The 14,267-nt window shown below is 44.1% G+C and overlaps 1 protein-coding gene across 1 annotated transcript in view; it reads right to left on the reverse strand.

Annotated features, from left to right (window-relative positions):
- The window catches only part of SAE1 (SUMO1 activating enzyme subunit 1), a 73,927-nt gene that overhangs the window by 24,732 nt on the left and 34,928 nt on the right, over positions 1-14,267 (reverse strand). The window lies entirely within an intron of this gene.

The following is a 14,267-nucleotide window of genomic DNA, read 5'->3' on the forward strand; positions in this document are numbered from 1 at the left end:
AAAGTAGACATGAACTCTAAACTTGTTTGGCTAGATTTATGAACCAAGAACAATCAGCCATCTTAGAAGAGATTCTAATTTCTCCCTTGGAAGGCCCTAGGTCTGACTTTGCCAGCGCCTAGGAGAGATAGGAGCTTCCAGTCATAAACAAGCCCTTGTTCCCCGCACATGGGGAGTTAAAGGAAAGTGGAAGGGCTCCCCGATACTTTGGATTTAGGCACAGTCCTACAGCCAGGTCTAGGGCTTTGAGGTACTGTGTGCCTTGTGGCACAGCAGGGAAAGGGCCAAAGGCCAACTATGCAAATTAGCACCACCTAGATGGCTTTACAGGAGCCTAAAATAAATGAATGAAGCCACAGGTTAAGAACCGGCAAGATTCTCCAAGCTTGGGACAGGTGGCCGCAGCAATCAATCAATCCACATTTAGCAAGGCCCTGCTCTGAGTCAGGCCCAGTCAAGAGATGGTGAGCTGTGGTCCCTGCCCTCAAGGGACTCTGTTGTCCAGGGGATGGTATGGGATCACAGAGGAAGGAAACCCAACTCACATCAGGGCAGCTACATTCCTGGAGGTCACATCAGAGTGAGCAGTGAGGATAAAGTGGGAAGGGACGAAGCAGGATATTCCAAGCAGAAGGAATAAAAACGTGTAGAAACAAGGGACTGACAGATGTCTGGGGACAGCAATGTATAGGGTTCACGGAGGGCAGAAGGGAGTGGGAAGGAGAAAAGGAGGTCAGTGGGCCCCAGGTCTGGGATGCCAATCCAGGAAGTCTAAATGGTATCCTGAAGGCAAAAGAGAATCATGGAAGGGTTTTAGTTTTTAGACAGATCGGACTGGTGACTGAAAATGGATTAGAAGGAAGAGATCTGGGGACTTCCCTGGTGGCGCAGTGGTTAAGACTCTACGCTCCCAACGCAGGGGGCCCGGGTTCAATTCCCAATCAGAGAACTAGATCCCACATGCGTGCCACAACTAAGGAGCCGGCGAGCCTCAACTAAGGAGCCCACCTGCCACAACTAAGGCCTGGTGCAACCGAATAAATAAATATTAAAAAAAAAAAAAAAAAAAGGAAGCGATCTGAAGGAGGAGGCTGGTAAAGAGCTAAGCCACCGATGAAGGCTGAGGGTGAAAGGCAGCCCCACGGGAGGACGCATGGTCATGTCTAGGCTGAACTCCAGTCCCACCGAGCCCCATACAGAGTGCTTTCTGGATGAAAGGAGAGGCCAGTCAAGTTCTTGAACTTGATGAACGCTGTGCAGAAGAGAAAATGGCAAATGCGTTAGAAGAGCTCCACTGGTTTCCAACACAGGCAGTATATTAAGAGCTCTGACAGCTCCTCTTTAATCCGCCCAACAACCAACCATGAGGCTCAGCAGGGGAAAGTGACTCGGAAGAGGCCACCCCTTCACCCTCTGTACCCCTAGTACCCGCCTCCAAGCCACCATTTGTATTTGTTCCTAGTAAGGTCCTGCTTGGCTCTACATGAAAGTTGAAGACGGGTTAAGTGTTTCTATGCAAATACACCCCCTACAGTCTGCCCAACACTACTGCCTGGAAGAAGAAATTCCTTTTGCAGAGCAAGGGCCCTAAGTGGAGACCACCCCAGGCTGGCTCAGCAGTGAGGTGCTATTTACTATACTATCTCCTACCTGAAGCATGAAGGCTTTCTGTTCTCAGTCACAGAGGTGTGCTGTTTCTCCCACAGCAGAGGTCTCTAGCCCCCCTTGAAAATCTGGGGGAACTGTATGGCTCCTTTCCAGAGGAACTGTACATGTGAAGAGATGATGAGGATGTGCTGTTATACGTGCCCTTCCTATGGACCCAGCACTGATAGAGCCCTTTGCAGGTACTACTCATCAGCCGTCAATATCGGGATGTTTCCAGGTGCTGAGAACTGGGGTTTTGGAGGTTGTTTTTGTTTTTCGTTATTTTAATTTTTATTTTGAAATAATTTTAGACTTAACAGAAAACCTGTACGCGGAATTCCTGCATAATTTCACCTAGTTCTGCAAATGCTAACATTCTACCACATTTGTCATTATTTCTTTGTATCTATAATTACACATTTTTAAAAATGATTTGAAATTTGCCCCTGAATACTTCACTATGTATTTCCCCCAAACAAGAATATTCTCACAGGGGCTTCCCTGGCGGCGCAGTGGTTAAGAATCCGCCTGCCAATGCAGGGTACACGGGTTCGAGCCCTGGTCCAGGAAGATCCCACATGCCGCAGAGCAACTAAGCCCGTGCAGCACAACTACTGAGCCTGAGCACCTAGAGCCCGTGCTCCACAACAAGAGGAGCCACGACAATGAGAAGCCCCCGCTCTCCGCAACTAGAGAAAAGCCCGTGCGTAGCAATGAAGATCCAACGCAGCCAAAAATAAATAAATAAATTTATTAAAAAAAAAATATTCTCACAGAACCACAAAACAATGGTCAAAACTGTGAAATTAACATGGATGGAGTATTACCATCTAATCTACAGACCTTTTTCAAATTTTACCAACTGTCCCACTGATGTCTTTGAGAGCAAAAGAAAAAAAAAATCTCCTGCTCTCAGATCCAATCTGGGAGGTCTATGTTCCATTGAGCTATCATGTCTCTTCATTCTCCTTTAATCTGAAGTGGAGTTCCTGGGTCCTTTACGACCCTTTTGAGAAGTACAGGCCATCTATTTTCTAGAGTCTTATTCAATCCAAGCGTGTCAGATGCTTTCTCATAATCAGGCTGAGATTACCCACTTTGGGCAGGGAACCAGAGCGGTGGCGTGTCTTGCTCAGTGCATCCTATCAGGACGCATGAGACCTACTGTCCTATTCTTGGAATGTTAACTGTGATCTCTTGGTTGAGGAACAATCTGCTAGGGTTCTCTAGTCTTTCTTTGCAATTAATTAAAACATCTCTTGAGAAGACATCTACCCTGTTTCACAGCGAACTTTCCCATTAGTTTTAGCATCCATCAATAATTCTTAAAACAATTTTTACTACTATGACGATGGCCAAATACAGATTTTTTAAAAATCTTCATCATTCCTGCTTTATTTACTGTTATTCTTCTGTAAAAAAAAAAGAACTTTGCTCTTTCCCTCATTTACTTATTCAATTATCAGTACAGACTCATGGGTTCTTGTTTTAGTCTATGGGTTACAATCTATTACTATCATTTATCTGATCCTCAAACTGTCCCAGATTTGACCAATAGGAGCCCTTTCAAGTTGACTCCTGTGATCTTCTGACATGACCCATCATTCTTTGAGCACTTCCTTACTTTCAGGCACAGCAGGATGTTCCAAGCTCACCTGTAAATTTCCTCCCCCAGCCCCAGAATCAGCCATGTCTCCAAGGACTCCTGGATCCTTGGATATTAGCCATCATGATCTGGGCATGAAGTCTGTTCATTGCTACTAGAGTGCTTTTGCTCCTCAGTCCTCTCAACAGCCAGAGCTAGGAAATATATAAGTATGAATGTAAATACACGGACATACACACATCTATTTCTGTACCTACATACAAAAAACCATGAGTTCATCCAGATGACTGCAATACCAATCCAACCCCACAGGGCTCCTTCTAGCCTTTCCCACCTTCCGTATTTAAAAAACTAACTCCCTTTTCTGGCAATAAAAAGGTCGGAGTCTCATCATGCACAATATATTTGCCTATTTGCTCAATCCTAGAATCAACAGTAAATAGTTTCAGACTTGCTAACCCACACCACTGTAAACAGCAAACCAACTTACGACACTTCATATTTGTTTACGGTTCTTTTTTTTTTTTTTTTTTTTGCGGTACGCGGACCTCTCACTGTTGTGGCCTCTCCCGTTGCGGAGCACAGGCTCCGGACGCGCAGGCTCAGCGGCCATGGCTCACGGGCCTAGCCGCTCCGCAGCATGTGGGGTCTTCCCGGACTGGGGCATGAACCCGTGTCCCCTGCATCGGCAGACGGACTCTCAGCCACTGCGCCACCAAGGAAGCCCCAACGGTACTTTTTAAAATCTGAGGGTATACAGTCAAAATTCTGTATTCAAGAGCTACATGGGGACTTCCCTGGTGGCGCAGTGGTTAAGAATCTGCCTGCCAATGCAGGGGACACGAGTTCGAGCCCTGGTCCAGGAAAATCACACATGCCGCAGAGCAACTAAGCCCTTGTGCCAACTGCTGAGCCTGCGCTCTAGAGCCCGCGAGCCACAACTACTGAGCCCTCATGCCACAACTACTAAAGCCTGCGCGCCTAGAGCCTGTGCTCCGCAACAAGAGAAGCCACCACAATGAGAAGCACGCGCACCACAACGAAGAGTAGCCCCTGCTCACCGCAACTAGAGAAAGCCCGCACACAGCAACAAAGACCCAACACAGCCAAAAATAAATAAATAAAAATAAATTTATTAATTAAAAAAACACATTCAGTAATTTTAAAAAAAAGAGCTACATGGGTTATCTCCTTACCCCTGCTTCAGTCATGCCCTCATCTGAAACACAGTACTTAACACATTTAAAAAAAACCCACACATGAGTAAATCAGGGCTTTGACACAGGACATGGGTTCCTTTTGTCCTTAAGGCAGTGGTTTCCCTCCAATTGGCTGATCCTTCAGAAACCTGGGAGGTTTACAAAAATGCATATTCCAGCCACTCCTAATTATTTTGATTCAGTAAATCTGAGCTAGAACCAGGGAATCTGTATTTTTCAAATGTTCCACGAGTGAGCCTGATATCCTCTTAGTTGGGAAACAACTGGCTGTAAGAATAAAAACCTAAAAAAAGCAAGGCCCTGATCTTATCTCTGATCGGCACCCATCAAGCTCCAACCTCGCTGTGCCATGGTCCCTGCACCACTGGCCGCCTGCAAGCACTGCTTCTCTGCCGGCAACACTCTCACCTCCCTTTACCACCTGGCCAATACCGATTCTTTAAAATCCAGCTCAGATGTCTCCTCCTCTCTGAAGACTTCCCAACTCCCCAAAGAGAGCCAGACCCTCAGTTCCCTGAGCTCCCGTAACAGTTTGCTTTTGATGGTAGAATAATTCACACATATTGAAAAACAGACCAGCACGACACGACAGCTTTGTCAATAGCTCTCTGTTACAGCTCTCCTCACAAGGAGAATTATTTGTGATTGAGTTTTGCATTGGCAAGGAGATGACTTCTTCCCGTGACGATTCCCAGACACGGGATCTGACACATATCAGGTGCTCCAAAAATGGTCTAAGATTATTTTCATCTTTAATTCTGTGGCTCAGAAACGGCCTAAGTACTTTTCCACGACTCGTCAGAACAGACTGAGAAAGTTAAGATTGCCAAGGATTCTCTGCTAAGTAGTTCACATCTTGAGATCAAGCCCATTTCTTCCTTGCTCTGGACTAAACCTGTGTGTTATTATTCATGCTGGTAAGTGAATGCTGTTTCCATACTAGACCCGATATTTTTAGCACTCCTGTTACGATAAACTCACAGTAACCTCAAAAAGAACAAATCAAAGTCAACTTTTTGCCACAGGAAACCAGCTCACACTTCATGTTTTGCAACATGCCATGGGAGAATAATAAAAAGATGAGACCTTTGGCTCACAGATGGTGAGGCTGACTCTCAAGATGGTGGAAAAATGCAGCAGGAAGCGTTTGGTCTGGCCACCATCTTATTAAGTAAACTGGAAAAACACTCAACACCCAAACAAGGCAAACACATGCACATGGACGACACACACACATGGACGGCAGGGCAGCTGCTTCACAATTCAGTTGAACGGGGCAGAAAGAGCCATCTATGTGAGAGGGGCAGGCTAGGACCAGGGTGCCACTGGGATCAAAAGCCTGACAAGTGCTCGGGGAAGCAGGCAGGAAAGAGGAGCCTGCAGGGACACCAGTGGGCAGGCTGCTCTCTCTCTAGGGTGAAGAAATGACCAGACAAGCAAACCAGTCACTCATGCAAAAGCTATTTATCGAGCACCCATTTATTTATTGAGCACCTACTAAGTGTTCCATTAGGCAATGGTGAAACAAAGGTATTCTCGTGTGTATCACAGCCAAGCACCCTGACTTCATGAGGAATTCCTAAGGTGCCATCAGGTATATTAGTCACACTTCCAGAAAGGCTCTTGGGAAAAATTTCCAAGGACTGAGAAAAACTGAAAACAATCTACATTTGATGAGACTGGTCACAAATGATAGTACACTCAAAGAAATACATTTTGCAGCCAACAAGACAAATGAGGTCACTCTATATATGCTCCAAGATCTCTTCCAAAGCAAACATGAAAACTAGAGTACTGCCTAAAAAAGTTGATTATTCAAGTTGGATATTCCCCAAGGCCATCCCACAGCCTGAAGTTATTGGGTTGGCCAAAAGGTTCGTTCGTTTTTTTTCTGTAAGATGGCTCTAGGAGCACTTAGTCGTCTTTAACTTCATTAGAAACAATTTTGTTAGATTGTATGTGACAGCTGTCATATCAGCGTGCATTTTAAAAAAGACTTATCAAAATTGGTGAATTTTTGTGTAGCCATTTTAATACTGAAGATGGAAGAAAAAAGCAACATTTTTGGCATACTATGCTTTATTATTTATTTCAAGAAAGATAAAAACTGAACTGAAATGCAAAAAAAGATTTGTGCAGTGTATGGAGAAGGTGCTATGACTGATCGAACACGTCAAAAGTGTTTTGCAAAGTTTTGTGCTAGAGATTTTCTCACTGGACGTTGCTCCAGAGTCGGGTAGACGAGGTGAAGTGCAGAGAGATCAAATTGAGACGTTAATTGAGAATAATCAATGTTGCACCACACAGGAGACAGCTAACATACTCAAAATATCCAAATCAAGCGCTGAAAATCATTTGTACCAGCTTAGTTATGCTAATCGCTTTTATGCTTGAGTTCCACATTAAGTTAAGCGAAAATAACCTTCTTGACCGTATTTCCGCACGCGATTCTCTACTTAAACGTAATGAAAACGTTCCGTTTTTAAAACAAATTGTGACGGGTGATAAAAAGTGGATACTGGGGCTTCCCTGGTGGCGCAGTGGTTGAGAGTCCCCCTACCGTTGTAGGGGACACGGGTTCGTGCCCCGGTCCGGGAAGATCTCACATGCCGCGGAGCGACTGGGCCCGTGAGCCATGGCTGCTGAGCCTGCGCGTCCGGAGCCTGTGCTCTGCAACAGGAGAGGCCACAACAGTGAGAGACCCGCGTACCGCAAAAAAAAAAAAAAAAGTGGATACTGTACTGGCTTCCCTGGAGGCGCAGTGGTTAAGAATCTGCCTGCCAATGCAGGAGACACAGGCTCGAGCCCTGGTCCGGGGAGACCCCACATGCCTCGGAGCAGCTAAGGAAGCGCTTGCACCACAACTACTGAGCCTGTGCTCTAGAGCCCGTTAGCCACAGCTGCTGAGCCCGTGTGCCACAACTACTGAAGCCCACATGCCTAGAGCCCACGCTCTGCAACAGCAGAAGCCACTGCAATGAGAAGCATGTGCACTGCAACCAAGAGTAGCCCCCGCTTGCCACAACTGGAGAAAGCCCGCACGCAGCAATGAGGACCCAAAGCAGCCAAAAATAAATAAAATAAAATAAATAATTAATTTTTAAAAAGTGGATACTGTACAATAATGTGGAATGGAAGAGATCGTGGGCCAGGCGAAATGAACCACCACCAACCACACCAAAGGTCTTCATCCAAAGAAGGTGATGTTGTGTATATGGTGGGATCGGAAGGGAGTCCTCTATTATGAGCTCCTTCCGGAAAACCAAACGATTAATTCCAACAAGTACTGCTTCCAATTAGCCCAATGAAAGCAGCACTTGACGAAAAGCGTCCAGAATTAGTCAACAGAAAATGCATAATCTTCCATCAGGATAACGCAAGACTGCGCGTTTCTTTGATGACCAGGCAAAAACCGTTAACAGCTTGGCTGGGAAGCTCTAATTCATCTGCCGTATTTACCAGACATTGTGCCTTCGGATTTCCATTTATTTCGGTCTTTACAAAATTCTCTTAATGGAAAAAGTTTCAATTCCCTGGAAGACTGTAAAAGGCACCTGGGACAGTTCTTTGCTCAGAAAGATAAAAAGTTTTGGGAAGATGGAATTATGAAGTTGCCTGAAAAATGGCAGAAGGTAGTGGAACAAAAGGGTGAATACATTGTTCAATAAAGTTCTTGGTGAAAATGAAAAATGTGTCTTTTATTTTTACTTAAAAACCAAAGGTACTTTTTGGCCAACCCAGTAGAATGTTACCAATGTTTGACTTGAATAACAAAATCAAGGCCACTTTTTAAATTATATCAATTTCACGTAGGAGCTGGGACCTGCGCTCAACTCTGGTAGTCCCCAAAGCCCGTCTTTTTCCCTGACACAAGACTGCCCACTACTCTACTTGGACTACACTTCCACTGCTATGGCTGACCATCAAAACTGGCCGGGCAAAACTACAGTTAGACCTTAAGACAAACTGGAGGACATTTTGTTCAAATTCACGAAACAATTTCTAGAAATTTTAAAAAGAAATACACTTAAAATGAGTAAATTTTCTGGCATCAATCACACCTCAGTCAAGTTGTCACAAGTACAAAAATTAAAAATACAGAGACACAAGGAGGAACTTTTATTTTATTAGAGTCACTGACTACCTAGAATGAGAAGAGATTTTAGAAACAGGCAGATAACTTAGTCCTATCACCTTACAGGTGAGGAAACAAAAGCATAGCAGCAAACTGACTTACCTGACTCAAGTCGCAAAGACAGTTGACGGCAAGTATATTTGGCAAAAGGCAACTTCACGCATTGGAAGCTACTATGCTCTCCTAGATAACCAATGAAGTCAAATTACAGGAGAATCTCACAGCTAGTTATATGAATGGCCCCACATCAAATCAAAAGAAGTATTTCTTTTTTTTTTTTTTTTTTGCGGTACGCGGGCCTCTCACTGCCGTGGCCTCTCCCATCGCAGAGCACAGGCTCTGGACGCGCAGGCTCAGCGGCCGTGGCTCACGGGTCCAGCCGCTCCGCGACATGTGAGATCTTCCCGGACCGGGGCACGAACCCGTGTCCCCTGCATTGGCAGGTGGACTCTGAACCACTGCACCACCAGGGAAGTCCCAAAAGAAGTATTTCTGAATATAAGAATAAGGTGATACCATACACAAAAATAATCTCAGAATGGATTAGAGACCTAAATATAAGACCGGACACTATAAAACTCTTAAGAGGAAAACATAGGAAGAACATTCTTTGACATAAATCACAGCAAGATCTTTTTTGATCCACCTCCTAGAGTAATGGAAATAAAAACAAAAAAAAAGAAATGGGACCTCATGAAATTTAAAAGCTTTTGCACAGCAAAGGAAACCATAAACGAGATGAAAAGACAACCCTCAGAATGGGATAAAATATTTGCAAACAAATCAACAGACAAAGGATTAATCTCTAAAATATATAAACAGCTCATGCAGCTCAATATTAAAGAAACAAACAACCCAATCGAAAAATGGGCAGAAGACCTAAATAGAAATTTCTCCAAAGACATACAGATGGCCAAGAAGCACATGAAAAGCTGCTCAATATCGCTAGTTATTAGAGAAATGCAAATCAAAACTACAATGAGGTATCGCCTCACACCAGTTAGAATGGGCATCATCAGAAAATCTACAAACAACAAATGCTGGAGAGGGTGTGGAGAAAAGGGAACCCTCTTGCACTGTTGGTGGGAATGTAAATTGATACTGTCACTATGGAGAACAGTATGGAGGTTCCTTAAAAAACTAAAAATAGAACTACCATATGATCCAACAATCCCACTACTGGGCATATACCCAGAGAAAACCATAATTCAAAAAAGACGCATGCACCCCAATGTTCATTGCAGCACTGCTTACAATAGCCAGGTCATGGAAGCAACCTAAATGCCCATCGACAGACAAATGGATAAAGAAGTTGTGGTAAAAAAAAAAGAAGTTGTGGTACATATATACAATGGACTATTACTCAGCCATAAAAAGGAACGAAACTGGGTCATTTGTTGAGATGTGGATGGATCTAGAGACTGTCATACAGAGTGAAGTAAGTCAGAAAAAGAAAAACAAATATCGTATATTAACGCATGTATGTGGAACCTAGAAAAATGATACAGATGAACCGGTTTGCAGGGCAGAAGTTGAGACACAGATGTAGAGAACAAACGTATGGACACCAAGGAGGGAAAGCCGATGGTGGTGTGATGAATTGGGCGATTGGGATTGACATGTATACAGTGATGTGTATAAAATTAAGGGCTAATAAGAACTTGCTGTATAAAAAAATAAATAAATAAAATTAAAAAAAAGAAATAATAAGGTGATATACTCAGAAAGTCAGCTTAATACTTACAAGCTGAATTCTGGCAGAAGTCTAAGCTGCCGGCAGGACCCAGGGAAAGAGATCACGAGAGCCATTTCCCTCTACTTCCAGAAGCTTAGTCCAGTCCCTAGTCAAAGGAGTTAATCAAATATACACCAAGAGCAAAACTCCCAGACAGCAAAGCAGGCCCTCATGCTCATTGAATTTGGAACACTCCTTATACTTCCAGTTGCAGCACCTCTGGAAAGACACACAGAGCTCAAAACGACCCAAGAGGGCAAAAAAAATATCATCAGGAATATGCATATGACGCCACACAAGAAAAGTTAGGACGTGTCATCTGCTACAAAGAGAAAAGCCCAGGAAAGGCTATGTTGGATATCCAAAAAACTCAGGAAGAACACTGGGGATGGTGTGAAAAGAACTAGATCCTGGAAGAATCAGGAGACTTGGGTTTTAGACCTAGGCCATGAGGAGTTACTTCCCTTCTAGGCCTCATTCTTATAAGGAGAGAGTTAGCTTAATTTGTATTTGTATGCCAAATCAGAGAGGGAACTGCAGGCAGTGCTGTTTAAAGGATCCCAAGGCTATGAGAAAAGTGGCTGGCCAATGATAAGGCCTTATTAGCCACGTCTGCCACAGGTAAGGGATGGAGGGGAGAGTGGGAAGCGCACAGCTGCCAGCCTTGGTCTAGACGGTATGATATGTGGGGCTGCCTCCTTTTAAAATTTTCTATTACAGGGACACTTCCCTGGTGGTGCACTGGTTAAGAATTCACCTGTCGGGCTTCCCTGGTGGTGCAATGGTTGAGAGTCCGCCTGCCGATGCAGGGGATGCGAGTTCGTTCCCCGGTCTGGGAAGATCCCACGTGCCGTGGAGTGGCTGGGCCCATGACCCATGGCCACTGAGCCTGCGCTCCGCAACAAGAGAGGCCACAACAGTGAGAGGCCCGCGTACCGCAAAAAAAAAAGAAAAAAAGAAAAAGAAAGAATTCACCTGTCAACTCAAGGGACACAGGTTCGATCCCTGGTCCAGGAAGATCCCACATGGCCGTGGAGCAACTAAGCCCATGCGCCACAACTACTGAGCCTGCGCACCTAGAGCCTGTGCTCTGCAACAAGAGAAGCCATCGCAATAAGAAGTCCACACACCACAACGAAGAGTAGCCCCCACTTGCCACAACTAGAGAAAACTCGCGCGTAGCAATGAAGACCCAACGCAGCCAAAAATAAATAAATAAATAAAATAAATTTATATATATATTTAAAAAGCCTGCAAAAAAATAAAAATTCTCTATTACAAAACTATACACATAAAAATGGTTAAGATGGTAAACTTTATGGTATGTGGTTTTTACCATAATAAAGAAATATTCATAATTAATATGACTATTAACTATGAAGGGTTTTTTTATTAATTTTTATTGGAGTATAGTTGCTTTATGAACATAGTTTCAATCACCAAATCCTAAGCCCTGGAACTTGAAACTAAAAAGATAATTAGTACCATTTAGAAAGAGAAGTAAACCAGTGTAAAGCAATTATACTCCAATAAAAACGTTAAAAAATTTTTTTTTAATTAAAAATAAAAAAAATTTTAAAAAAGAAAAAAGAAAAGAGAAGTAAACCTATGGAGTATATTATCCAACAAAGTGTCACAGGCAAAAAACTAAAATCCAATAGGATTGCTGCTATGATAATACTTACTCAAGTATGGAATTAAGGGTAAATTGAGGGACTTACTTGGTGGCGCAGTGGTTAGGAATCCGCCTGCCAATGCAGGGAACGCGGGTTTAAGCCCTCCTCTGAGAAGATCCCACATGCCGCGGAGCAACCAAGCCCACGCGCCACAACTACCGAGCCTGAGCTCTAGAACCCGCGAGCCACAACTGCTGAGCCCGCGTGCCACAACTACTGAAGCCCGCGTGCCTAGAGCCCATGCTCCGCAACAAGAGAAGCCACTGCAATGAGAAGCCCGTGCACTGTAATGAAGAGAAGCCCCCGTTCACCGCAACTAGAGAAAGCCTGCATGCAGCAACGAAGACCCAACACAGCCAAAAAAATTTTTAAAAATAAATGAATTTTTTTAGAAAAGGGTAAATTGAGTCAATCCTAAAATTCTACTACACAGTTGCGAAGTACCTCCCACCTCCAAGCACGTAACTATATTAGGTCTCTAGGACTTGCTGTGTGCTAAGCCCCTTGCGTGTGTGTCATGCAAGCCTCACAAAAGCCCTCTGAGGCAAGCGCTATTAACACCCCCATGGTCAGAGGGGAATCTGAGGGAGCCTCAGGGAATTTAAGTCTGTGGCTCAACGTCACTCACCTAAGAAAATGACAGTGCCAGGACTGAAAGGCAGGTCTGTTTTGATTCCAGAGCACTAGTTCTGAACTGTGTACCACTGCCTGCCATCTGGGTCACAATATTAAAGCTCCTGCTTCTGCCTCACGACCTGTCTACGCCCCAGCCCCTTGTAACTTCTGATAGTGATGGTCAGCAGAATCTATCTGGATTCAATAAACATTTTCCCCCACACTGTCTCCAGGCCATTAGTTTTGCCTCCCCATCTCAATGATGGGCTCCTGAGGGCAGGGGTGGCCACATGCCTGTGTCTTCATCAATCTGTACCTTTTAAAACGCCTGTAAGTGGGGGTACAGCAGCTGCTTCATGTGAATGTGGTGAGGATCCAACGAGCTAATACCCACAGAGCACTGAGAATGGAGCCCGGATGCTTTCATTACCTGGGACCTCTCACAGTATTTAATTAATTAGACTTCAAAGACCTGGGCTGCTCTTTTGCCATCTGTATTCTGCGTCCTCAGGCAAAACACGAGCCTCTCTGGGACTCTATCTCTTCATCCCAAGAAACCAAACTGCGGATAATTCCCACCTTGTCCACCTCATAACCGAGCTGTGATGATGAGATGGACAAGAAAATACTCTGGAAACTGCAAAGGGTTAGATCGGGATTTCTCAACCTCAGCACTATTGACTCTGGCAGCCAGATAACTCTTGTCATGGGGGGGCTATCTTGTGCCGTGTGTCATAAGATATTAAACAACATCCTTGCCCTCTCCCCATCCCACCCCCAGTCATAACCACCAAAAATGTCTCCAGACACTGCCAGTGTTCCCTGGAGGACAAGACTGCCCCTGGCTGAGAGAATCCCCAGGTTATGGTAAACTCAAATACCGGTTGACTCCTTTTATAAGCAGCAGTTAGAAACGCTCAGGCTATACCCCAAACCTTTCCAAATTAATAGCTGTTTACTGAAACGCTCAGGCTATACCCCAAACCTTTCCAAATTAATAGCTGTTTATACTGAAACGCTCAGGCTATACCCCAAACCTTTCCAAATTAATAGCTGTTTACTGAGGGCCTTCTATGTGCCAACATGGGCGGGGGGGAAGCTGGGAAGCACATCCCCAAAAGTACAAAAATGTCGAGGTGACTTTTTTTGCTCTTTTTCTGGTGTTTTCTATAACACATATGGATTATTTTACACTAATTAACAAACCGATGTTATTTATACACTTACTTGGCTTACTGTGAGAACACGAGTAACCTTAATCTCTCTGTGCTCAGTTTCCTTGTCTGTGAAGTAGGGATAGTAATAGTATCAACTCCCAATGGCTCTTGCTAGTAAGCACTCAATGTTTATGATTATTATTATAAAAATAATATTAAAAAATAAAAGTGCCAGGCACAAGAACACTAAGACGCCAACCAATACCTAGCTAATGCTCCCTGAACACCAGCAATGATGGTGAGAGTGGGGAAAAAGACTTCAGGAGAGGAAGCCTGGTTTTAAGGCCCAGGAAGAACTCTGAAGAGGGAAAGCAGTGATGAAAAGAGCTTGATTTATGGCACTGTCATCTCAGGCTCAACTTGAGAGGGCAGTTCACTTCAACAAATAATAAAAAAAGCAAAAATCGTTAAGAAGC

Source organism: Grampus griseus (genome assembly GCF_964374135.1).
Source record: "Grampus griseus genome assembly, chromosome: 19".
Taxonomy (NCBI): Eukaryota; Metazoa; Chordata; class Mammalia; order Artiodactyla; family Delphinidae; genus Grampus; species Grampus griseus.